The sequence below is a fragment of the Pinus tabuliformis genome, chromosome 6, assembly GCF_031772625.1.
Source record: "Pinus tabuliformis cultivar Carrire ecotype Pingquan chromosome 6, CPIR1, whole genome shotgun sequence".
In the NCBI taxonomy this organism is placed as follows: domain Eukaryota; kingdom Viridiplantae; phylum Streptophyta; class Pinopsida; order Pinales; family Pinaceae; genus Pinus; species Pinus tabuliformis.
Genome location: NC_142292.1, coordinates 95,454,347 through 95,480,136, shown reverse-complemented (window position 1 = coordinate 95,480,136; position 25,790 = coordinate 95,454,347). Strand labels below are relative to the sequence as shown.

The following is a 25,790-nucleotide window of genomic DNA, read 5'->3' as shown; positions in this document are numbered from 1 at the left end:
TCTTCAAAAATGAAATAACTTCATCAAAATTGGAATACAGCAGTGGCATTTAAACTAGCACACTTTCATGGCCTATTCTTTGGCCTCTTTTTGGAAATATGGAGCATTGCAGCATGCAAAGTATGAAATATTTGGCACTTTCAACTGCCAATCATGAAATATGAATACCTATTGCAATAGGAGGCTAACAGTGGCTCCACTTGGGGATGGATTTTCCTTGTGAAAAGCCAAGAACAGTAGGTCAGACTGCCTTGATCTTCTATTGTTGCTGTAGACTGAAACTTCCCTTGTGCTGGCTGTCAAATGATTGAAACTTTGAAACCTGAACATAGCATCCTCATAAACTGAATTTTTATACAATAGCAGCACCGCCTGCTTTCTTCTGCGTGCTCTATCATTATATGCACCTCTGCCTGAGAACCTGCCTTTGAAATAAACACAACCTAGGGGAACAAAACTGGAGCACTTCCCTTGATTCTGTTTTGAAAAAAGGGTGCTGATGTAAACTGAAAATCCTCCTTTCTTTTGATACTATTGACTGAAAAAATTGCCTGCTCTTTTGCTGAGATTAATGCAATGATGATAGAGATCTGAATGGAGGACTTGCTTTGGTTCTGCCTTTAAAGAACTTTGTTGCGTTGTTCCATTATTCGGCCTACTATAAAAACAAAGTGCTGAAAATACAAGTATTTATGTACAAATATAATACAGTTTCGTTTTGTTCACCAAAGGGATCATGATAATGCTTTAGCATTCAGCCATTGACAATGCCTTCTTCAGTTGTGCCGCCCTCTACAGATTTGAGGAAATATGTGTTATTGCCCTGCACAATGCTGATAACAAATGGACCTTTCCATAAAAAATCAAATTTTGCATGTTTTCCCTTGTCTTCTCTTCGTGAGCCCCACCTTAGAACTTTGTTGCCAACACAGAAATCCTCAGCCTTGGCCCTCTTATCAAACATCCTTTTGAGTTTCTCTTGCAAAATTTGAGCTCTGTTATAGACCTGCTCTCTTGTTTGCTGAAGATGAATGGTCTGGTTGATTCTTCGTTGAACATCATTTGGTTCAGCTTGGATCTCTTGTAACAACTTGATGATAGGAATGCCCAAGGAAGATGGAAATCTGGCCTCCATGCCATACACCAGCTCATAAGGGCTCATCCCAATGGATCTCTTTGTTGAAAGTCCGTCTGCCCATAGGGCATTTGTGAGCTTTCTATGCCAGTTCTTCTTGTTTTCTTCTAGCACTTTCTTTATGATGTTGATGAGGCTTTTGTTGGATGATTCGGCCAAGCCATTACCTTGAGGGTAATAGGCTGTGGAGTGACCCAAGGTAATGTGAAATTTATGGGAAAAATTGATCATCTTTTTTGATTTGAAGGCAGCGGAGTTGTCAGCAATGATCTTCTCAGGGCAGCCAAATCTAGAAGGATGTTGGCCTCAAGGAATTGGATAATGATGGAGTCATTGGCCTGTCTACATGGGATGGCTTCAATCCACTTAGTGAAATAGTCGGTGGCTATTAGAATCCACTTATGCTGGCCTGAGGAAGAGGGGTGGATTTCTCCAATGAAGTCAAGATCCCATTGTTGAAAAGGCTTTTCGGTTGAGATGGGCTTAAGAGGCAAAGGTAACAACTTTCTTTTGCCCTCAAAGATTTGGCATTTGTGACATGAGATAGCAAACTTCTTTACATTTGCAAACAAAGAGGGCCAATATAAACCATCCCTTAAAATTTTATCAGCAGTGGAATTCCAATATAGATTTCCTCCACAGTCCCCTGCATGGAATTCTTTCGTGACATTGTTAGTTTCATTCATGGTTAAACAATTAAGCAATATGCCTTCATGATTTTTCCAAAATAATGCACCATCTAAGACACAAAACTTGGAAGCTTTCATCTTTAAAAATCTTTTCTTGGTTCTGGACAATCCTGGGGGAGCAAACAGGTTTAACAATACAAAGCATATATCAGCATACCATGGGGATTGCAAAAAGGTTTCACTGATCTGTGGAGTCGCCAGCTCCTGTTCATTGTCCAGTTGGTTAATGTCTAAGGCTTGAAAGTTTGTTTCGGACATCAGTTTGGCTAAACCTTGTCCCTTTATGAGCTTGGTTGGTTTTATTTCTATGTCATACTCAAGGATGTTAGCAATCCACTTGCCTCTTTTGCCTTCTAACCCCTCTTGGGTTAATATGTCTTTTACAATAGCATTTGGGACATAGGCAATCACATGTGAATATAAAGTGTAAACTCGGAAATCTTTGATTGCTTAAACAAGGGCATAGGCCTGCTTCTCCATGATTTGGTACTTCAAAGGGGCATCTCTTAAGGCTCGGCTGAAAAATGCAATTGGATTTTCATTTCCTTGATCATCCTTTTGCAAAAGGACAACAGCTATGGTGTGTTCAAATGCAAATGAAAAAATGATGAAATCCTTATCAAATTGAGGACTTGTGAGGACTGGGGCTTGGGTTAAGGCAGTTTTGATACTCTCAAAGGCTTGCTTGGTTTCAAGAGACCATTTTACCTTGGCATCCTTCTTTAACATGCTGCTTAACAGTCTTATCAGCTCGGCTAGATTTGGGATTGTTGTCGCACAGATTGTAACGACAACGCTCAGACCGGGGGCTGTCACTCTGATCTCCAATCCGTTATGCTATTAACCTGCAAAATGATACCCAAATACAGAATATGCGAAGAAAAGATACCCAGAACACAGAATAGCAATGATTTTATTATTCGGAAAGTAATGTTCACTTGCCTCTTCGAGGGGGCAACCTCCAATAGAGCAGAGCTCGACTATAAAATAAGACACGATGCTCCTCGCAGGGAGTCTCTATCCTTTATATATGACTCATACATGCAATACCACGGGCCAATACCGTGGGTTTTATTAATACCATCTATCTAATACTACGACCCATTTGCAACTAACTGTGGTTCCGTCATTAATTGCGGATTAACCACTTACAATTATTAATATGGGCTTTATTGACTCTTGACTATGACGTGATCCCATTACATAAATAAGGGGGTTAGGGTGGGACCCTAACATGCCCTCCCCCTTAAGACGAGCCTTGTCCTCAAGGCTGAAGCTGCGGAAATTGCTGAAGAATAGTGGCTGGTTCCCAAGTTGCATCTTCCGAAGAGGTGTCTTTCCATTTGACGAGGACTTCCTTAATCATGCGGCCGCACAGTTGCTTGTCTCGTGTGTCTAGGACCTATTCGGGTTGAAGCCAGATGGACCCTTCTTCGTCCAATTCAGGTAGACTGGTCTGAATTCCACAATTGTTCCCAATCACTTTCTTGAGGCATGAGACATGGAAAACTGGATGGATTTTTGCAGTAGGTGGCAAGGCCAACTTGTAGGCCACTTCTCCAATGCGCTGAAGTACTTGATATGGTCTGTAGAATTTGGGAGAGAGTTTCTGACACCCCTTGTCCTTGAGTGATGTTTGCTTATATGGTTGTAGCCGTAAAAAGACCTAATCCCCTTCTTGAAATTGGCACTCTGAGCGATGTTGGTCTACCTGTTGCTTCATGCGGTTCTGAGCTTGATGAAGATTCTCTCGAAGATGGGCGAGCATGGTTGCACGGTGTTGTAGGAGTTGATCCACTGCTTGTACTTTTGAGCATCCCTTGAGATACGAAGTAGGTGAAGGTGGGAGTTGACCATATACTGCTTCATAGGGTGTCATTTTGGTGGTGGCATGATAGTTGGTTTTATACCACCATTTAGTCAGAGGTAACCACTGTACCCAAAGGTGTTGCTTTTCTAAAGTGAAACACCTAAGGTAGGTTTCTAGACATTTGTTGACGGCTTCGGTTTGACCATCTGTTTGCGGATGATAGGAAGTACTGAGTTTGAGTTGAGTGCCTTGTATTCTGAAGAGTTCTTGCCAAAAATTACTGGTGAAGATCGGGTAGCGGTCGGACACAATAGAAGTGGGCATGCCATGCAATTTGAAGATCTGATCCATGAAAGATTGAGCAACCAAAGTTGGTGTAAACGGGTGGGGTAGGGCGCAGAAATGAGCATACTTCGATAGTCGGTCCACAACCACCATGATGACTGACTTGTTCCTTGACTTTGGAAGACCTGTAATGAAATCCATAGAAACCTCTGTCCAAATTGATGTTGGAATGGGCAATGGTTGTAATGTGCCTGGTGTGTTGAAGGTTTCCCCTTTGTGGCATTGACAGACATCACATTCTGCTAAGAAAGTAAGGATGTCCTTTTTCATGCCTGTCCAAAAAAATGATCTTCTGGTGCGAGCATACGTCTTCTGAAAGCCCGAATGTCCTGCAATGGGAGATGAGTGCAATTCTGCCAAAATGCGACTTTTGAGGGGGGATGTTGGTGATATTACGACTCTGTCCTTGTAGCGAAGAATATCATCCTGCCACGAGTAGCCCTTGGTGGAATTTGGATCTACCTGCAATTGAGAAATGAGTTGGGAGAGCCCGGTGTGTGAAAACCATTCCCTGCGAGCCTCTTCAATCCATTCTGGAATGGGGAGGGAAATTGCTAGCAGAGTACTTTCCTCCTCAAATTGGCGAGATAATGCATCTGCTACACTATTGTCTTTCCCTTTCTTGTAAATGATCTCATAATCATATCCCAGCATTTTGGCTAGCCATTTATTTTGTTGTGGGGAGGATAGGCGTTGCTCCAAAAAATATTTAAGACTGTGATGATCTGTGCGGATTTGGAAACGTCGCCCCAATAAGTAAGGTCGCCAGGTCTCCACTGCATGTAAGATGACCATCATTTCCTTCTCGTAGGTAGATTGGCCTAGATTCCTCCTGTTAGACTCTGTCTCATGTCAGAGATTGATTCTTCTTCAAAACCCTGTTTTAAAAAAGAAATCATTTAATGTATTGATTTAAATTATGTAATTTATCTTCAGCTCTTCAAAAGACAGCAGCGACTTCAAAACTCCTATCTGCACAAGCACAATTCAGAAATATCATTAGCAATCAGAGGCATTACAGTAGTATCTCATTCTGCACTGAAATAAGATTTGGGAAAAGGTCCAAGATGAAAACTGCAGAGGATTCAAGACTTTGCCTTGTATTACATCTTTCAAACAGTTTAGATGCTGGAACCCTTTTATTTCTCACACAAGAAGGCAGTCTCACAAGCAACAAATCGAACTATTCTCTTCATGCTTCTAGACAAAAGTTACAAGACAGCAGGATCAAAGTGTAACAACTTTAAAATTCAGGGTTCTGCAAGCCTCCTGCAGGTGGTGATCATGGCTATAATGGCGATGCTTCCTTTTTCTCCTTGGGGTCTCTCGGATCGGGCTTACCGTTTTACATTAGTGGGCACTGGATTCTCCTGTTCTTATTCCATATATTCAATATATGGGAGGCCAAGGGCATGGAATCTTCAAGCTATTCAATTATGGCTCCAGTCACTTATTGCTACCAAGGATTTCATCTATCTTCTATACTGCTTTGTCTTTGTTTCTTCACCGATGGCCATTAAGTTTGCTTTGGTACCAGTGTTATGTCGGTCTCTTGAGTTAGTGGCGGAATTTTTAAGACGCAACTTCAGCAGTGCCAATCTTTACAGAAAATACGTGGAGGACCCCTGTCTGTGGATAGATACGAACACAGCAACACTGAACATTTTGAGTTCAAACTCTGAGATTATGCTATGATTTTAGTGATAATTTTGCTTTTCACAAGGCAGAGAAAATGGACAAAATATGGGGTTTAGTTGAACTGGTCAAGCTAGATCATTCAAGTGCTAGCAGTATAACAACAAAATGTGAGAAATGCAAGAACAATAGCAAGAACAGAGGTCAGTAAAAACATTTGCACAAGAAACCTTCAGTAACATCTTGCGATTAGTCAACGAGATTTCTGCTCTTGTTCTTGCTATATTACCAGGGAAGGCTGGCGTCTTGGAAGGCATTCAGGTAATGTGTTACTGCCTTTCCCTAATTCTTCCAGAAATTCTACGGGGTGGACTAGATCGTTGCTTGTTTCTCCAAGTAGCAGAGGAAGTTGGAGCCACATGTATGGATTGGCAAGCAAAAGAATGAATAGCTTCAAAGATCATGTAGTTCATCGTACTACGGATCGGAGACGTGGTGTAGTTGAGGATCTTCAGCTTGTTATAGAATTTGCATTTGATATTGTGCGTAAAGCACTTTACTTTCTCCTGTCTCCTTTCGAAACATGTAGGTTGGCGTTCAAAAGGCTCATCACAAGTATACAGGCTTGCAAAAGTCATGGAATGTCTGCTAGTGATAATGATGTTCATGTGCAAACATCTACTCTTAATGATTGGGATCCGAATTCCACTTTTCGACAAACAAAATTTCAGCAATCCTTGAATACAGATGCACGCACATGTGGAGATGTTATAACAGAATTGGGATATCCATATGAGGCTATTCGCGTCATTACTGCTGATGGTTATGTCTTCCTCCTGGAAAGAATACCGAGACGTGATTCAAAGAAGGTTGTTTACTTACAGCATGGATTGTTGGATTCTTCTTTGGGTTGGGTGTCAAATGGAGTAGTTGGCTATCAAGCATTTGCAGCTTATGATCAAGGTTATGATGTTTTTCTGGGGAATTTTCGAGGTTTGGTTTCCAGAGAACACATAGACAATCACATATCTTCTCAACGGTACTGGAGGTATTCAATCAATGAACATGGAACACATGCATTAATTTCTAACTGTTGCTTGCATTATGGAATGGAATTGTCGCCACAGTTTGAAATTTAAGTCAGCTAACAAGGCGGGATGAAGAGCGTTACAAATTGGAGAGTGATCGACGTCAATTTTCCAGTGCTATGTTAATGCATTGTCAGCCTTGATATAGCCCAACACTGAAGGGATATCTAGATTGGCAGCATCTCCAAACTATTCGTTGGGTTCATTATCTACATTTGAAGAAACATTACTGCATTTTCCTTGACTGGAGGAGTGTTGATATAATTGGAGCAACGTAATACACATGAATTGACATATGGCTTTCACAATGCCAAGATCCAGATCACGGTGCGATCTTTTGGAGATTTTGTGGGAATTGCGGGCGATTGTTGGGACTCTTAGTTGTCACCATAATCTGAAACCGGTGGAAAGTTTGTTTTATTAAAATAGCCAACGCATTTCCAGATTTGGGGAGCAGTTGCAAACTGGCATTCAGGATTCGATTGCCTGTAGCTTCAGCAAATGGGATTGACACCTGCCCTTCACTTTAGTCACCAGAAGACACCTGTTACCAGATGCATAAAATTCGTTTTCTTATCTATAACCTCAGTTAAGCAGCGCTCCAAAGATTTCAAAATAAACAAATTCGCCTATTTTCATCCTTAATTATGATTTCATGGGATTTTTGCTCCGGATTTATCTCTCAGCTGGCCAATTATCATAAGATTTACAGAACGTTGTTCTATGTTTAGGAAACGCCCTTTCCTACTTTTTGTAATGTTAGTTAAAACTGCGCCCCTGTTTTGGGCAGCGTTTCAGGATTGTATTAAAAATTCATTTTGAGAGTTAGTCAGGGGGGGAAGTTTTTTTTTTTGAGTGTTGAGAGCTGCTGTAGCGTAGCAGAGCTTCATTGTACAGTCATTGGCAGAGATATTTAATGGAATTTCACAGCTTTGTTTGCTGAGATTCATGTGGTATGTTAATTTAGCATAAGTTTTCCCTTTGTCTCATATGTAAACTGTTATGTTTCATTTCATTTCATGACCATTTCAAGCTGAACAAATGAAGTGATTAGGTAGGAATTCATAGTATTATATGCTCCTCCTATAAGTTTGTTCGCGTTCAATGTTTTCTACTGTTTAAGGAGGATTCAGAGTTATTGTCTGCCCTCCTTAGCTCCTCACCAGTCTTGCCATCCCATTGAAATCCAGATTTGATGCTAAATTTCATGCCTACCTTGCCTCAGTCAATAACCTGTGTTGTTCATTATATTTTTCTGTTTCAAACTGTGATCTTGCCCATTCAGCCCGGAAAATCCCCGTCATTTAATTAAAAACCCCAAGAAAACCTTCCTATATCAATTTACTAGCCTAAAATCTTTATTCCTAATTGGTCAGCTTATCATATTGAAAAATCTACCGAATCTGACCCGAGAGAGCCTTCTCATACCTCGTAGGGCTAGCTACGAGGTGAAATGGTTTGATGTTGCCTTGAAGGTTTACCTTCCTCAGCCTAGGGTGAAATCTCAAGCGCTAACATAGTGGCGACCATACTGGGGAGAACAAAATTGTTTGTTGATTGATGTGTTTGTTTCATAAGTCTTAGACGGAGCCTGAAGTTACGCCAGGAGCCTTCGAAAACGCTCTTGCTTTGCATCAGCGCAAGTAGATAAACGCTGCTTCAGTCAATCTCCGTGAGCTTGTGAATACGACCACTTCATTTGCTTTTTACCCCAGTACTTGTATCAATTTCAGATCTGATGCTGATGGTGGACAGCAGTCAGATACATATGCAGGCTGAATCATTCACCTGGCGACTCCAACTCGATCCAGACATTCCAGTGCCTGTTGATATGTTCATGCAATGGTAGGGTATGTGGCAAACCCTGCACTGTGTGAAGCTCTAAACGAATTTAGAGAAAGCTTAGTGGATATTGAAATTAATGAAGAAGTTTTAAGTTTTTTCCTTCAATGTTTGAAATCTCTGAATTATCATCCTAGCGTCTGTGAGTTACTCGTTGAAAGAATCGAGAAGGAGATTCAAGCTTTAGATGAGCAGATCCAGTCTTATGATTTCCAAGACCCTAAAAAGTTCTTGGAAATCCTCCTTCCTTCACAACAAGCAATAACAGACTTGCCTATAGAGGTATACATTGACAATGTGCAGCTGGAAGTATGCATTGCAGAGTTGGGGCAGCCAACAGAGTCCGGTGTCCTTGATCCTATTGCGGCATACATGGGCACATTTTTCAGTTTGATTGACAGATCAGGCTGTCTTTTCCGTGACCAGGGTCAGTATGTGCATGAAGGGCTGCCAGCATTTGCGTCTGTGACTTCGTGGCAGCATTCTCAAGCGGCTTCATTGTTAGGTTTACTCGAATGGTTAATATGGCATTTTAGCATTACCTGATCTATTATTTGTACAGCAGATTAGAGTAGATTTTGTACATAAATAAGCAGCCATAAGGGCAGCATCTTGCTTTAGTTTGCTTGAAGATTGTTTGAGTTCAGTTTCAGTTTGAAAATAAGTCAAGAGTTGTGATGATGATGACTCCATTGCCCAATGGGTGAAGGCACTGTCTGCTCTCCCAAAGTTCTGCGGTTCTTGGCACCTCCAGGAAGCTGCAGCTGCCATCCCAAGTGGAGCCAATGTTAGACTCCGTCTCATGTCAGAGATTGATTCTTCTTCAAAACCCTGTTTTGAAAAAGAAATCATTTAATGTATTGATTTAAATTATGTAATTTATCTTCAGCTCTTCAAAAGACAGCAGCGACTTCAAAACTCCTATCTGCACAAGCACAATTCAGAAATATCATTAGCAATCAGAGGCATTACAGTAGTATCTCATTCTGCACTGAAATAAGATTTGGGAAAAGGTCCAAGATGAAAACTGCAGAGGATTCAAGACTTTGCCTTGTATTACATCTTTCAAACAGTTTAGATGCTGGAACCCTTTTATTTCTCACACAAGAAGGCAGTCTCACAAGCAACAAATCGAACTATTCTCTTCATGCTTCTAGACAAAAGTTACAAGACAGCAGGATCAAAGTGTAACAACTTTAAAATTCAGGGTTCTGCAAGCCTCCTGCAGGTGGTGATCATGGCTATAATGGCGATGCTTCCTTTTTCTCCTTGGGGTCTCTCGGATCGGGCTTACCGTTTTACATTAGTGGGCACTGGATTCTCCTGTTCTTATTCCATATATTCAATATATGGGAGGCCAAGGGCATGGAATCTTCAAGCTATTCAATTATGGCTCCAGTCACTTATTGCTACAAAGGATTTCATCTATCTTCTATACTGCTTTGTCTTTGTTTCTTCACCGATGGCCATTAAGTTTGCTTTGGTACCAGTGTTATGTCGGTCTCTTGAGTTAGTGGCGGAATTTTTAAGACGCAACTTCAGCAGTGCCAATCTTTACAGAAAATACGTGGAGGACCCCTGTCTGTGGATAGATACGAACACAGCAACACTGAACATTTTGAGTTCAAACTCTGAGATTATGCTATGATTTTAGTGATAATTTTGCTTTTCACAAGGCAGAGAAAATGGACAAAATATGGGGTTTAGTTGAACTGGTCAAGCTAGATCATTCAAGTGCTAGCAGTATAGCAACAAAATGTGAGAAATGCAAGAACAATAGCAAGAACAGAGGTCAGTAAAAACATTTGCACAAGAAACCTTCAGTAACATCTTGCGATTAGTCAATGGGATTTCTGCTCTTGTTCTTGCTATATTACCAGGGAAGGCTGGCGTCTTGGAAGGCATTCAGGTAATGTGTTACTGCCTTTCCCTAATTCTTCCAGAAATTCTACGGGGTGGACTAGATCGTTGCTTGTTTCTCCAAGTAGCAGAGGAAGTTGGAGCCACATGTATGGATTGGCAAGCAAAAGAATGAATAGCTTCAAAGATCATGTAGTTCATCGTACTACGGATCGGAGACGTGGTGTAGTTGAGGATCTTCAGCTTGTTATAGAGATTGTTATAGAATTTGCATTTGATATTGTGCGTAAAGCACTTTACTTTCTCCTGTCTCCTTTCGAAACATGTAGGTTGGCGTTCAAAAGGCTCATCACAAGTATACAGGCTTGCAAAAGTCATGGCATGTCTGCTAGTGATAATGATGTTCATGTGCAAACATCTACTCTTAATGATTGGGATCCGAATTCCACTTTTCGACAAACAAAATTTCAGCAATCCTTGAATACAGATGCACGCACATGTGGAGATGTTATAACAGAATTGGGATATCCATATGAGGCTATTCGCGTCATTACTGCTGATGGTTATGTCTTCCTCCTGGAAAGAATACCGAGACGTGATTCAAAGAAGGTTGTTTACTTACAGCATGGATTGTTGGATTCTTCTTTGGGTTGGGTGTCAAATGGAGTAGTTGGCTCTCAAGCATTTGCAGCTTATGATCAAGGTTATGATGTTTTTCTGGGGAATTTTCGAGGTTTGGTTTCCAGAGAACACATAGACAATCACATATCTTCTCAACGGTACTGGAGGTATTCAATCAATGAACATGGAACACATGCATTAATTTCTAACTGTTGCTTGCATTATGGAATGGAATTGTCGCCACAGTTTGAAATTTAAGTCAGCTAACAAGGCGGGATGAAGAGCGTTACAAATTTGAGAGTGATCGACGTCAATTTTCCAGTGCTATGTTAATGCATTGTCAGCCTTGATATAGCCCAACACTGAAGGGATATCTAGATTGGCAGCATCTCCAAACTATTCGTTGGGTTCATTATCTACATTTGAAGAAACATTACTGCATTTTCCTTGACTGGAGGAGTGTTGATATAATTGGAGCAGCGTAATACACATGAATTGACATATGGCTTTCACAATGCCAAGATCCAGATCACGGTGCGATCTTTTGGAGATTTTGTGGGAATTGCGGGCGATTGTTGGGACTCTTAGTTGTCACCATAATCTGAAACCGGTGGAAAGTTTGTTTTATTAAAATAGCCAACGCATTTCCAGATTTGGGGAGCGGTTGCAAACTGGCATTCAGGATTCGATTGCCTGTAGCTTCAGCAAATGGGATTGACACCTGCCCTTCACTTCAGTCACCAGAAGACACCTGTTACCAGATGCATAAAATTCGTTTTCTTATCTATAACCTCAGTTAAGCAGCGCTCCAAAGATTTCAAAATAAACAAATTCGCCTATTTTCATCCTTAATTATGATTTCATGGGATTTTTGCTCCGGATTTATCTCTCAGCTGGCCAATTATCATAAGATTTACAGAACGTTGTTCTATGTTTAGGAAACGCCCTTTCCTACTTTTTGTAATGTTAGTTAAAACTGCGCCCCTGTTTTGGGCAGCGTTTCAGGATTGTATTAAAAATTCATTTTGAGAGTTAGTCAGAGGGGGGAAGTTTTTTCTGAGTGCTGAGAGCTGCTGTAGCGTAGCAGAGCTTCATTGTACAGTCATTGGCAGAGATATTTAATGGAATTTCACAGCTCTGTTTGCTGAGATTCATGTGGTATGTTAATTTAGCATAAGTTTTCCCTTTGTCTCATATGTAAACTGTTATGTTTCATTTCATTTCATGACCATTTCAAGCTGAACAAATGAAGTGATTAGGTAGGAATTCATAGTATTATATGCTCCTCCTATAAGTTTGTTCGCGTTCAATGTTTTCTACTGTTTAAGGAGGATTCAGAGTTATTGTCTGCCCTCCTTAGCTCCTCACCAGTCTTGCCATCCCATTGAAATCCAGATTTGATGCTAAATTTCATGCCTACCTTGCCTCAGTCAATAACCTGTGTTGTTCATTATATTTTTTTGTTTCAAACTGTGATCTTGCCCATTCAGCCCGGAAAATCCCCGTCATTTAATTAAAAACCCCAAGCAAACCTTCCTATATCAATTTACTAGCCTAAAATCTTTATTCCTAATTGGTCAGCTTATCATATTGAAAAATCTACCGAATCTGACCCGAGAGAGCCTTCTCATACCTCGTAGGGCTAGCTACGAGGTGAAATGGTTTGATGTTGCCTTGAAGGTTTACCTTCCTCAGCCTAGGGTGAAATCTCAAGCGCTAACACCTCCCACTGAGTTGTTGGCTTGTGAAGGCCAACGGTCGCCCTTCCTGCATTAAGACCGCCCCAATACCTGTACCCGAAGCATCACATTCAATGACAAAAGATTTGGTGAAGTCAGGGAGTGCTAAGACTGGAGTGGAACACATGGCATTTTTTAGAGCTGTAAAGGCCTGTTGTGCTTCCTCATTCCAGAAGAATGAATTTTTCTTTAGGAGTTGGGTGAGGGGCTTCGCTATGCGACCATAGTTGCGGACAAATTTACGATAATAGCCTGTGAGACCCAAAAATCCTCTCAAGCTCTTCAAGGTCTTAAGTCGAGGCCATTCCTGCATTGCCTGGATCTTTTTGGGGACCCAAAAATTTTGCTAAGAAATGGAGATCCCACCGGCCTTGGAAATTGCTCTAATACCACTTGTTATGCTCTTAACCTGCAAAATGATACCCAAATACAGAATATGCGAAGAAAAGATACCCAGAACACAGAATAGCAATGATTTTATTATTCGGAAAGTAATGTTCACTTGCCTCTTCGAGAGGGAAACCTCCAATAGAGCAGAGCTCGACTACAAAATAAGACACGATGCTCCTCGCAGGGAGTCTCTATCCTTTATATATGACTCATACATGCAATACCACGGGCCAATATCGTGGGTTTTATTAATACCCTCTATCTAATACTACGGCCCATTTGCAACTAACTGTGGTTCCATCATTAATTGCGGATTAACCACTTACAATTATTAATATGGGCTTTATTGACTCTTGACTATGACGTGATCCCATTACATAAATAAGGGGGTTAGGGTGGGAAATAAGGGGGTTAGGGTGGGACCCTAACACGATCTCTCTGTTTAAGCCTGTCTCCCGCAGCTAAGGGGGGTAGACCCTGTAGGGAAATGGATGACCAACTGTAAACCAGTTGGGTTGGAAGACACGAAGAAACAAGCACTAAAATGATTTTACTAAGTAAATAGACCAGTGCCTTATAGAGTTGATGAATGAATAATTAAATGTTGCAGAAATATGAACCATGTAAAACAAACATTTATCATCAAATAACCCGAGCAATGCAAGATATCTAGTAAATTCACAATGCTTTAACGATGATCTAGTGATTAAACTTAAAGAAAAATTAAATACTTTAAAAGATCACAGAATTTAAATGTTGAATAGTGGCCACTTTCACATAGCTAACTTTAAATAAACATTTTAAGTGCATTTAGCCATAGAGAAATGGAACATAAATACCACAAGAAACTTCAAAAAAGAATTTTCGAACTAAGCTTTTTCAAAATATTTTTTTAATTTTTATATTTTTTAAATATTTTTATTTTTTTATTTTTATTTTCTAAGAATAAAACAAACTAAAATTTTAATAAAGATAAAACTTAAAATTATTCTAAACTAAACTAGACTAAAGTCTAAAAAAAAAAATTATTTTTTATTTTTTTTTGTTTTTATTGACTTTTATGACATTTTTTTATTTATTTAAAATTAAAACAAAACTGAAAAGGAAAAAAAAAATAAAATATATATATATATATATATATATATATATTTCAAAACTGAAGCCTAAAACTAAGAATATTATTTCCTTTTTTTTATATCATTGAAATTTAAAAAAAATTAAACTGAACCTTAACCAAATCTAAAAAAATGAAACCAAAAAAATTAAAAGCTAAAACCATTTAAGATATTTTATTTATTTACATTTCTTTTTTCTATTCCCTTTTAAATTTAAAATTTAAATAAAACAAAATTAAATTAAATTACAACCTAAAAAACAAAAACTATAAACTAAATTAAATCCTGATCTAAACTAATTTAAATCTGAACTAAAGGAAATTAAAAAAAAAAAAAATTAATCCTAAAAGCAAAAAATGAAAATCTGGAACCTTTTATGATTTTTTAAGATTTTAAACATGAAACAAAACTAAATGAAACTTAGAATAAATATAAATATATACAATTAAACTGAAATTTAAAAATCTAATAATAAAATGAAACTAAACTAACACAACACATAATTCATAATCGCATCACACACAAAAAAAAACTTAACGCACATCTCTTAAAATGTATACACTAATCTAAAAATCAAATGCGATCCAACTAAACTTATCCTAAGCTTGAAATCAAAATAAAAATAAAAATCTGTGTATTCCGTGTGCAGGTCAGTGGACAGTGTTTGACAGGATTGCAGCAGCGGATAGATGAGGGCTTCATGTAGGAGAAAGACAGCATCTGGAAGAGTGAAGAAATATGCTAGAACGATGGAGCTGGCTGCGTTGGGTTTGCAGGTTTTAGCATGGAGGAGCAACGTGTTTTGTTTGTTTGTTCCTTTTTTCTTTTCTTCTTTTTTTTTGACAGGTGCTGAAACAAATTTGAGTGACTGCGCAAGGGGAAATGAGCTGGCCGCAAGGAAATAATGAAATTGCAGGTGGACGGAATGGCAAGCAAAGCGCTGCGTAGAAAGAAAAAAAATGGTTGCTGCAGCGTACAGATGAATGCGTGAGGGAGGAGCTGAGTTGAGGAGTGGAGCAACCAACGCAAAGAGCCACGAATTTTTATGTTTTCTTTTTTTTTTTTGCAGATGGAGAGGCAGCAAGCAGCACGATAGCAAATCTGGAGCAAGGAATGGAGCAGAAGCTGTAAGCAAGGACAACAACGTGGAAGATTTTTCCACCTGCGAGTTTGCTGGAGGATTGATTGGCAGATTGGACGTAGGAAATGGAGCAAGGTTGCTGCATGGATCAGGGGGAGAGGCAGCGTAGAGCTGCAATGAAGCTGGGTAGCTTGTGAGGATGCGTGAGCAGATTGTTGAAGGAATGAGATTGCATGGAGGTGAAACAACAATCACCCAACTTGCCCTTGAAAAAAATTTCGGAAATTTTCTTTTTATGAAATGATCCCAGGACGTCACAGTGTAAAAAAAAAAAAAAAAATTTCTATCAAAATGAAATCCTAGGCAGCAAACAGATAGCCTGGACAAAACCCTCGAATTTCTTCAGAAAACCTGAAAATCTTTTTGAAGAATATTCCTACAAATATAATGCTGAGGCCAGATCTTACCCTCTAGGGCCTAGATCTGGCTTCAAACAAAAATCTCCTCTTCAGTCCTGTAACCTGCAATAGCAAAACACAGAAAACCCAAAAGTAAAATGTGCAACAAAACTGAAAACCCTAAACCCAGCAAAAAAAAAAAAAATTACAGTATTTACAAACTGAAAGCTCTTAAGAAGCCAGATTTATCAATAATCACAATAATATTATCAGAATTTAATTTTAATGTAAAATGCTTCAGAAAACCCTGCATGCATCATAAAAAATATTTCGAATGATAAACCCGGGACCAAGAACTGGCTGGGCTCTTTCAGAAAACACAACCCGGGAGTTGGCTGCCTCAGCCGAGAACTTCCCCTAACGCCCGGTGATCTGAAAAAAGGGATTTCTTGCACAGCTTAAAATCAACCATCAACATAGAAGGAGAAAATAATAGTGAAACCCCGATCAAATGGAGATACCTGTCACTATATTTTAGAATCTAAACTATCATTCAAACCCCAAAGATCAGACAAGATACCTGTGCCTAGATCAATATTCATTAAGTTATCATTAATGGCAGAAAATAAAATTATGCAGAAAAAAATAGAACAATCTTACAACATTTTCAGAAGAGTAACACCAGCAAGATTTTTAACCCCAAAGTCTTCTTTATTGCACAAAAAATGACTACAAGAGAGCTTTCTTTAGCACCAGACTCTCAGATCTAATCTTCATCTCAAATGACCCCTAGCACCCTATTTAAAGGAAAAATTCCCAACAGCTAGTTCGAGTGATCCATGTCAAAATGATCTCGACCGCCGATGAGGATCAAGATATTTCTTAATCTCATCCGTCGAATTTTTAATGCATTAAAAAATTGAAATTCTGCATTTATTTACTCAAAATATCATTATTTTATTATTTTTTAAGTTTTTACTTTATTTTATTATTATTATTTTTTTTTTTTTTTTTTTTTTAATTTATTTTTTAAAATGGATCCTCGAACTTAGCCTTTGGAAAAATCACCTAGGACCTAGGACTTAGGATTTATGAGGGGATTAAAAAAATTTTCTAACCCTCAAGACACTTTACATCATGACGTTTACAACTTTACATCTCAAGGGGGAGAACCCATTTGACATAGACCCTCATAAACCACCCAGTTCTGCGACACAACTATAATCTAGCAGATTAACACACTAGGATTCTCCTAAGATTCTAATGACAAAATCCATTCCAGCTTTGGGGTTAGGCTGAAGGAAAACTCTGCCGATCATAGATCGGTGAGACAAAAAATCTTCCGGAACGTAGATTATCACTAGAAAATTAGGTCCACCTAGGCAATTTACATACATGACTCAACTCTGTTAAGATTATTTACAATTAAATATGCAGACTGGGTTTACAACATAAATTGATCAAGTTGTCGATGACTGTCGAATGGCACAGACATGTCGATCAAGCGCTATCCATTTTTTGCGAAAAAAAGGGGGTGTACTGCTGGGAAGTTGACATGCAGTGGTCAACATCTGGCTCCACTTGGGGACACGTTACTGCACTATAGGAATGTGAGAATCCAGAATCTGCACCCATGCAACACACAACAAAACATAAGTAGCGTCCATCCAAAAAATCATCATATAACGTTAAGCACAGGAAAAATATAAGCTCTTCATTTATTAACTATCTAGTAACATGAAAAATAAATCTTAGTCCTAAAACAGAAATGAAAATGCTGAAAAAACAAGGAGTAAGGTTAGAAATACAGGGGATGCCCCATGGCATTAGATGTGTTCAATATAGTGTATAATGAGCATTTGCCTGCTTTTAGGAAAATCTGTCGGTTGCTTGTTGGATGTGCCATGTCCAATTCTACATATGGTAGGACTTTTTCCTATCCGAAAATCAAGTTGCTCGCGGCCGTCTGATGCATCAAATCTTCTTCTCATTCTCTTTCTTTTTCACTTTTTCTTCCTGGCAGGCTGCATCACTGATGACATGGAACTTTCTGCTTCAAAGTTATTACATGAAGTATGTAAGATATGTGTGACATGTCTTTATTTATCCTGCATCTGATCTTTATCATTTTTAATTCTATCTGGATCACCTTCAATTAACCACCTTTCAATCGAACCAATGACCTCCTCATAGTAAGATGGAGCTTGTTGCAACGAATGAGAAGGCTCTTGATCTATTGATTTTTCCTGGTTTTCTTAATCTTCCGACTGCTGTTGAAATTTCTGAAACTGTATTTTAATGGCGTCTATCTGACTAGAGTGTTCAACCCTTATAGCACTGATTTCCCTGGCATGGTCTTCTTCCATGGTTATCAAGCAATGTTGCATAGAGTTTATCTCTTTCTTATGATTTGCTTGCATGGTCATCATATTTTCCTCTAAGGCTGACATCTTGCTTTGCATAAAACTAATTTCTGTGTCATGATTAATCTTCATGGCTTCAATTTCCTTACTATGTTGATTTTGCATGATCTCCATCTCCCTATTACGCTTTTCTAGGTGAGTGCATAAAGTTCTCACATCATTGGCGTAATTAGTTTGATTTATCTCCATATTTCTTACCAGTAGCAATAGATCTTGTATAATTTGCTTATCATCTTCCTTTTCATTGTCAACACTACTATGATCTACAATGGTACAAGTGGATGGCACATTCTGATATGAAGAATTGTCTTGGATAGCTGGACCTTTTACAAGATTACTTTCATTTTTTTGCACAATTTTAAGGGCACAAGGCGAGCTATCTGAATCACCATATCTATCTTTAAAAGCATCAACAATGTCTTGCAAAGAAATGAAAGAATCTTCAGAACAACTATTAAACCAGTTCAAAGCATCACCCTTTAAAGAATGGACAAATAGACGCATCTTGACATCTTCATGATTATATTGAGGAAGTCTACAATATATGATCATTACACAAGTAAACCTGTTTAAATGTTGTCTAACAGTGACCGAATCACCACCTGAGAACTTAAATAATTTAGAAATGGCCTCTTTCGGAAAATCATGGAGATTATCAGTAAAATGACATGGTTTAAATGAATAATCCATGATGAATAATAAGGGATCAAATGGATGATAGAAAGAGATTTCTGCTCAAGAAAATTAAGAGATGAAAGAAGTGGAGTCGCCACTTGAACAATGAATTTAATTCTAAGATCCAAAAAGCAACCAACAAGTAGATATGAGGGAGGCTTTTTGTCTGGGAAAAATAAGAAAATGGAGTCGCCACCCAAATAAGAAACAAATCGAAGAGAAGCTGCTGATATGACGAAAGATAAGGTGATGAAAGAGATCCAAATGATGCCAAAAAATGTTGAATCTGCCAGCTCAAACGCGAGATGAGAAAGAATGATGAGAATGATGAAAAATGAGAAGATTAATGTCGTTGAAACGCCAGGAACAGGAAAACTCTGTCCCCGGCAACGGCGCCAAAAAATGTTGTCGCACAGATTGTCACGACAACGCTCAGACTGGGGGCTGTCACTCTGATCCCCGATCTCTCCGTTTAAGCCTGTCTCCCGCGGCTAAGGGGGGTAGACCCTGTAGGGAAATGGATGACCAACTGTAAACCAGTTGGATTGGGAGACACGAAGAAACAAGCACTAAAATGATTTTACTAAGTAAATAGACCAGTGCCTTATGGAGTTGATGACTGAAAATTAAATGTTGTAGAAATATGAACCATGTAAAACAAACATTTATCATCAAATAACCCGAGCAATGCAAGATATCTAGTAAATTCACAATGCTTTAACGATGATCTAGCGATTAAACTTAAAGAAAAATTAAATGCTTTAAAAGATCACAGAATTTAAATGCTGATCAGTGGCCACTTTCACATAGCTAACTTTAAATAAACATTTTAAGTGCATTTAGCCATAGAGAAATGGAACATAAATACCACAAGAAACTTCAAAAAAGAATTTTCGAACTAAGCTTTTTCAAAATATTTTTTAAATTTTTATATTTTTTAAATATTTTTATTTTTTTTTTTTTTTTTTTCTAAGAATAAAACAAACTAAAATCTTAATAAAGATAAAACTTAAAACTATTCTAACCTAAATTAAACTAAAGTCTAATTTTTTATTTTTATTTTATTTTTTTTATTGATTTTTATGACATTTTTTTAATTTAAAATTAAAACAAAACTATATATATATATAAACTGAAGCCTAAAACTAAGAATATTATTTCCTTTTTTTTATATCATTGAAATTTAAAAAAAAATTAAACGGAACCTTTACCAAATCTAAAAAAAATGAAACCAAAAAAATTAAAAGCTAAAACCATTTAAGATATTTTATTTATTTACATTTCTTTTTTCTTTTCCCTTTTAAATTTAAAATTTAAATAAAACAAAATTAAATTATAACCTTAAAAAAAAACTATAAACTAAATTAAATCCTGATCTAAACTAATTTAAATCTGAACTAAAGGAAATTAAAAAAAAAAAAAAAAAAATCCTAAAAGCAAAAAATGAAAATCTAGAACTTTTTATAATTTTTTAAGATTTTAAACATGAAACAAAACTAAAAAGAAAACTAAATGAAACTTAGAATAAATATAAATATATACAATTAAACTGAAATTTAAAAATCTAATAATAAAATGAAACTAAACTAACACAACACATAATTCATAATCGCATCACACACAAAAAAAAAAACTTAATGCACATTTCTTAAAATATATACACTAATCTAAAAATCAAATGCGATCCAACTAAACTTACCCTAAGCTTGAAATCAAAATTAAAATAAAAATCTGTGTGTTTTGCGTGTGCAGGTCAGTGGACGACATTTGACAGGATTGCAGCAGCGGATAGATGAGGGCTTCACGTAGGAGAAAGACAACATCTGGAAGAGTGAAGAAATCTGCTGGAACGATGGAGCTGGCTACATTGGGTTTGCAGGTTTTAGCGTGGAGGAGCAACATGTTTTGTTTGTTTGTTCCTTTTTTCTTTTTTTTTGACAGGTGCTGAAACAGATTTGAGTGACTGTGCAAGGGGAAATGAGCTGGCCGCAAGGAAATAATGAAATTGCAGGTGGACGGAATGGCAAGCAAAGCGCTGCGCAGAAAGAAAAAAAATGGTTGCTGCAGCGTACAGATGAATGCGTGAGGGAGGAGCTGCGCTGAGGAGTGGAGCAGCCAACGCAAAGAGCCACGAATTTTTATGTTTTTTTTTTTTTTTTGCAGATGGAGAGGCAGCAAGCAGCACGATAACAAATCTGGAGCAAGGAATGGAGCAGAAGCCGTAAGCAAGGACAACAGCGTGGAAGATTTTTCCACCTGCGAGTTTGCTGGAGGATTGATTGGCAGATTGGATGTAGGAAATGGAGCAAGGTTGTTGCATGGATCAGGGGGAGAGGCAATGTAGAGCTGCAATGAAGTTGGGCAGCATGTGAGGATGCGTGAGCAGATTGCTGAAGGAATGAGATTGCATGGAGGTGAAACAATAATCACCCAACTTGCCCTTAAAAAAAAAAATCGGAATTTTTTTTTTTATGAAATGACCCCAGGACGTCACAGTGTAAAAAAAAAAAAATTTAAAATTTCTGTCAAAATGAAATCCCAGGCAGCAAACAGATAGCTTGGACAAAACCCTCGAATTTCTTCAGAAAACTTGAAAATCCTTTTGAAGAATATTCCTACAAATATAATGCTGAGGCCAGATCTTACCCTCTAGGGCCTAGATCTGGCTTCAAACAAAAATCTCCTCTTCAGTCCTGTAACCTGCAATAGCAAAACACAGAAAACCCAAAAGTAGAATGTGCAACAAAACTAAAAACCCTGAACCCAGCAAAAAAAATAAAAAAAATTACAGTATTTACAAACTGAAAGCTCTTAAGAAGCCAGATTTATCAATAATCACAATAATATTATCAGAATGTAATTTTAATGTAAAATGCTTCAGAAAACCCTGCATGCATCATAAAAAATATTTCGAATGATAAGCCCGAGACCAAGAACTGGCTGGGCTCTTTCAGAAAACACAACCCGGGAGTTGGCTGCTTCAGCCGAGAACTTCCCCTAACGCCCGGTAATCTAAAAAAAAGGGATTTCCTGCACAGCTTAAAATCAACCATCAACATAGAAGGAGAAAACAATAGTGAAACCCCGATCAAATGGAGATACCTGCCACTATATTTCAGAATCTAAATTATCATTCAAACCCCAAAGATCAGACAGGATACCTGTGCCTAGATCAATCTTCATTAAGCTATCATTAATGGCTGAAAATAAAATTATGCAAAAAAAAAAATAGAACAATCTTACAGCATTTTCAGAAGAGTAACACCAGCAAGATTTTTAACCCCAAAGTCTTCTTTATTGCACAAAAATAACTACAAGAGAGCTTTCTTTAGCACCAGACTCTCAGATCTAATCTTCATTTCAAATGACCCCTAGCACCCTATTTAAAGGAAAAATTCCCAACAACTAGTTCGAGTGATCCATGTCAAAATGATCTCGACTGTCGATGAGGATCAAGATATCTCTTAATCTCATCCATCGAATTTTTAATGCATTAAAAAATTGAAATTTTGCATTTATTTACTCAAAATATCATTATTTTATTATTTTTTAAGTTTTTACTTTATTTTATTATTTTATTATTTTTATTTTTATTTTTTTTATTTTTTATTATTTTTAATTTTTAAAATTTTAAAATTTTAAAATTTTTAATTTATTTTTTTAAATGGATCCTCGAACTTAGCCTTTGGAAAAATCACCTAGGACTTAGGATTTATGAGGGGATTAAAAACATTTTCTAACCCTCAAGACACTTTACATCATGACTTTTACAGCTTTACATCTCAAGAGGGAGAACCCATTTGACATAGACCCTCATAAACCACCCAGTTCTGCGACACAACTATAATCTAGCACATTAACACACTAGGATTCTCCTAAGATTCTAATGACAAAATCCATTCCGGCTTTGGGGTTAGGCTGAAGGAAAACTCTGCCGATCATAGATCGGTGAGACAAAAAACCTTCCGGAACGTAGATTATCATTAGAAAATTAGGTCCACCTAGGCAATTTACATACATGACTCAACTCTGCTAAGATTATTTACAATTAAATATGCAGACTGGGTTTACAACATAAATTGATCAAGCTGTCGATGACTGTCGAATGGCACAGACATGTCGATCAAGCGCTATCCCTTTTTTGCGAAGAAAAGGGTGTGTACTGCTGGGAAGTTGACACGTAGTGGTCAACAGGGATAAATCTCCTCAGGAAATTGATCTTTCCAAGGAATGCTTGCAACTCTTTTATATTTCTTGGAAACAGGATTTGAAAGATGGCTTGAATTCTTTCAGGATCAATTCTAATCCCATCTTTTGAGATGATATGGCCTAGTAATTTACCTTCTTCAAGGCCAAAGAGAGACTTCTTGGGGTTCAGGGAAATGTCGTATTTCCTACATGTCATGAATATTTACCTTAGGTGTTTGAGGTGCTTTTGATCAAATTTGGAGAAAGGGGTAAGGTCATCAAGATAGACAACAAAAAAATCACGGATTTCCTTGGAAAAGGCAATGTCCATTTCCCTTTGAAAGGTGGCACCCGCGTTCTTTAGTCCGAAAGGCATTTTAACATACTTAAATTTTCCCCACGGTGTTGTAAAGGTTGTCTTGTCTTGGTCATCCGGGTGAACAAGTATTTGATTGAAACCTGAAAAGCCATCAAGCAAAGAGATTCTAGATGACCCCACTACTCTTTGTAGGATGTGGTCCATTTTTGGCAATAGGTAATGGTCTTTTAGGAAGACTTGGTTTAAATTTCTTAGATCTACACATAGCCTAATCTCTCCTGTCTTCTTTCTTGTGGGAACAAGATTGGATACCCATTCAGAAAATCTGATGGGTGCTATGATACCTGCTTCAAACATTCTTTTCACTTCCTTTTCAATCAAAGGGAGAAGCACAGGATTGATTCTCCTTAGTTTCTGTTTGAAGGGATTTTGATTTGGTTTTAAGGGAATGGTGTGTTGGATCACTGAGGTGTCATAGGACTTCAAGTCCTCATAACTCCAAGCAAATACATCTTGGAATTCTTTAAACAAATCAACATATTTGGGCTTTTGATCGGGTGGCAAAGATTGAGATAGTTTGATCATTTTGGGCTTCTCTGCTGTCCCAATGTTGTGTTCTTCTATAGCAGCGTTTAAGAGTTGCATTTTTGGCTTTTTGGGAACATCATTTGCATCAAACATATCTTCTAACGGAGTGAGGCCAACAGGGAGAAAGTTATCTTTTAGATCAATGATCTTAGCCTCTATTTTGGCTATTTCCTCCATATGCATCTGTTTCGGCTCTTCTATGTTTGCATTGTCAAAAACAGTTGGGTTTAGCATTTGCTTGGTTGTTACAGCTGTTACAGCCTGCTGATTTTCATTTGTTTGTTGTTGTTCATCTGTCATAGCATCCATGTCAATGTTACTATTTGAAAACTCATGCTCAAGAGTGAGGAAATTGTTAATCTGGGCATCATTTTCGAACACTTGCCAATCTTTAACATTGTTAGGGATAGCAGGCCTGTGTTTTATCTCAGCAGTAAAGTGGTGATTAGGCTCAAAGGGAAGCTTCCATGTACTAGCAAAAGTGGCTAGGCTGTGTGCATGAATGTTATGATTTCTTGAAATCTTGGCAAGCTTGGATTCAGTGAATGCATTGAGTATATTAGTGGCAGCAGTCCTATAGGCCCTCATTCTATTGTCATTAGTAACAAAGTTGCCTTTCATTTGCTGTATGACTAAATCAGAGTCACCTAGAATGGATATTTTTGCAGCTCCTAGAGCTTTGAGCAGTTTAAGGCCTAAAAGGAGAGCCCCATACTCTGCCATGTTGTTGGTGCATTTAAAGTTTAGTCTGTAGGCATGGCCTTCTGCATGATTGTTGTGTGTATTGTGAATCCATACACCTGCCCCTGCTCCTAACTTGTTAACAGAGCCATCAAACTCTAAATACCATGTGATTTCTTGCTTGTGGTTAGTATTAAGAGTTTCAGTCATTCTTGCAGTGGGCAGATTTGAATTTTCTATTTGGGGAGGTTCTTCTTGTATGCTGGTTGCCTTGATTGTTTTGACAGTTTCATTAGTATGGGCAACTGATTCTTCATTGATGTGTGTGTCCAGTTTTAAAGCCAACAGCTTATCATCAGTGGGAGGACTTGTTTCATCATTAAATAAAATAAAAGAATCCATATCATAATGGATTGAATAGATAGGGAAGTTTTGGGGCTTTTCCTCACTACTTACCACATACTTCATTAGTGTTTCTCTATATAGTCTCTTTGGTTGCCCAAAGACTGAAATAGTGGCATAGGAGAGGTCTAGTTGGAGAGATCCTTGGAGTTTTTCTCCCCAAGATCTTGACAATAGCATGCCATACTTTGGTGGAATGTCAGCAACCACCACATCCATGAGGATTGTCTTGTTTGGGTATTGGACTAAGGAGACACATAAGTCTTTGATTAAGCCTAAACACTTGACCTGACTTGAGTCAAAGGAGAATAAGTCTTTGTAGGGTCTTGTGACATCAAGGTTTAGATTTTCCATTACAGCTTTGGGCATAAGGTTGTGTGAGGCACCTGAGTCAAACAAAGCATTATGCAATACTTTATCATGAATGTGAAAACTGACATAGAATGGTAACACAGCTCCATGTCCTGATTTACCATTGACTTCTGGACCGAAAAGGAGCTCAGGTTGATCATCTAATACATTCACATCATCATTATTTTCTGGCATTTGCAGCGATCTTTTGATTTGTTGCCTATAGATATCATGTTTGGCAAGTTCAGATAAAGGGATGGATATCTTCAATTTACCTATTTTTGCCTCTAAATCAAAAGGTTTTTCTGACTGTGTTTTAGTATTGTGACTGGCAGATTTTCCTTTTTCAATTGCACTTTCAGCGATTTTCTCTTGTTCTTCACTGATTTCTTGAACTATTTCTGATTTGGAAAGG

The 25,790-nt window shown here is 37.9% G+C and overlaps 1 pseudogene; it reads left to right on the top strand.

The window, feature by feature from the left end:
* Positions 1-5,272: 5,272 nt before the first annotated feature.
* On the top strand, positions 5,273-6,753 carry LOC149257430 (uncharacterized; annotated as a pseudogene).
* The last annotated feature ends 19,037 nt before the right edge of the window (positions 6,754-25,790 follow it).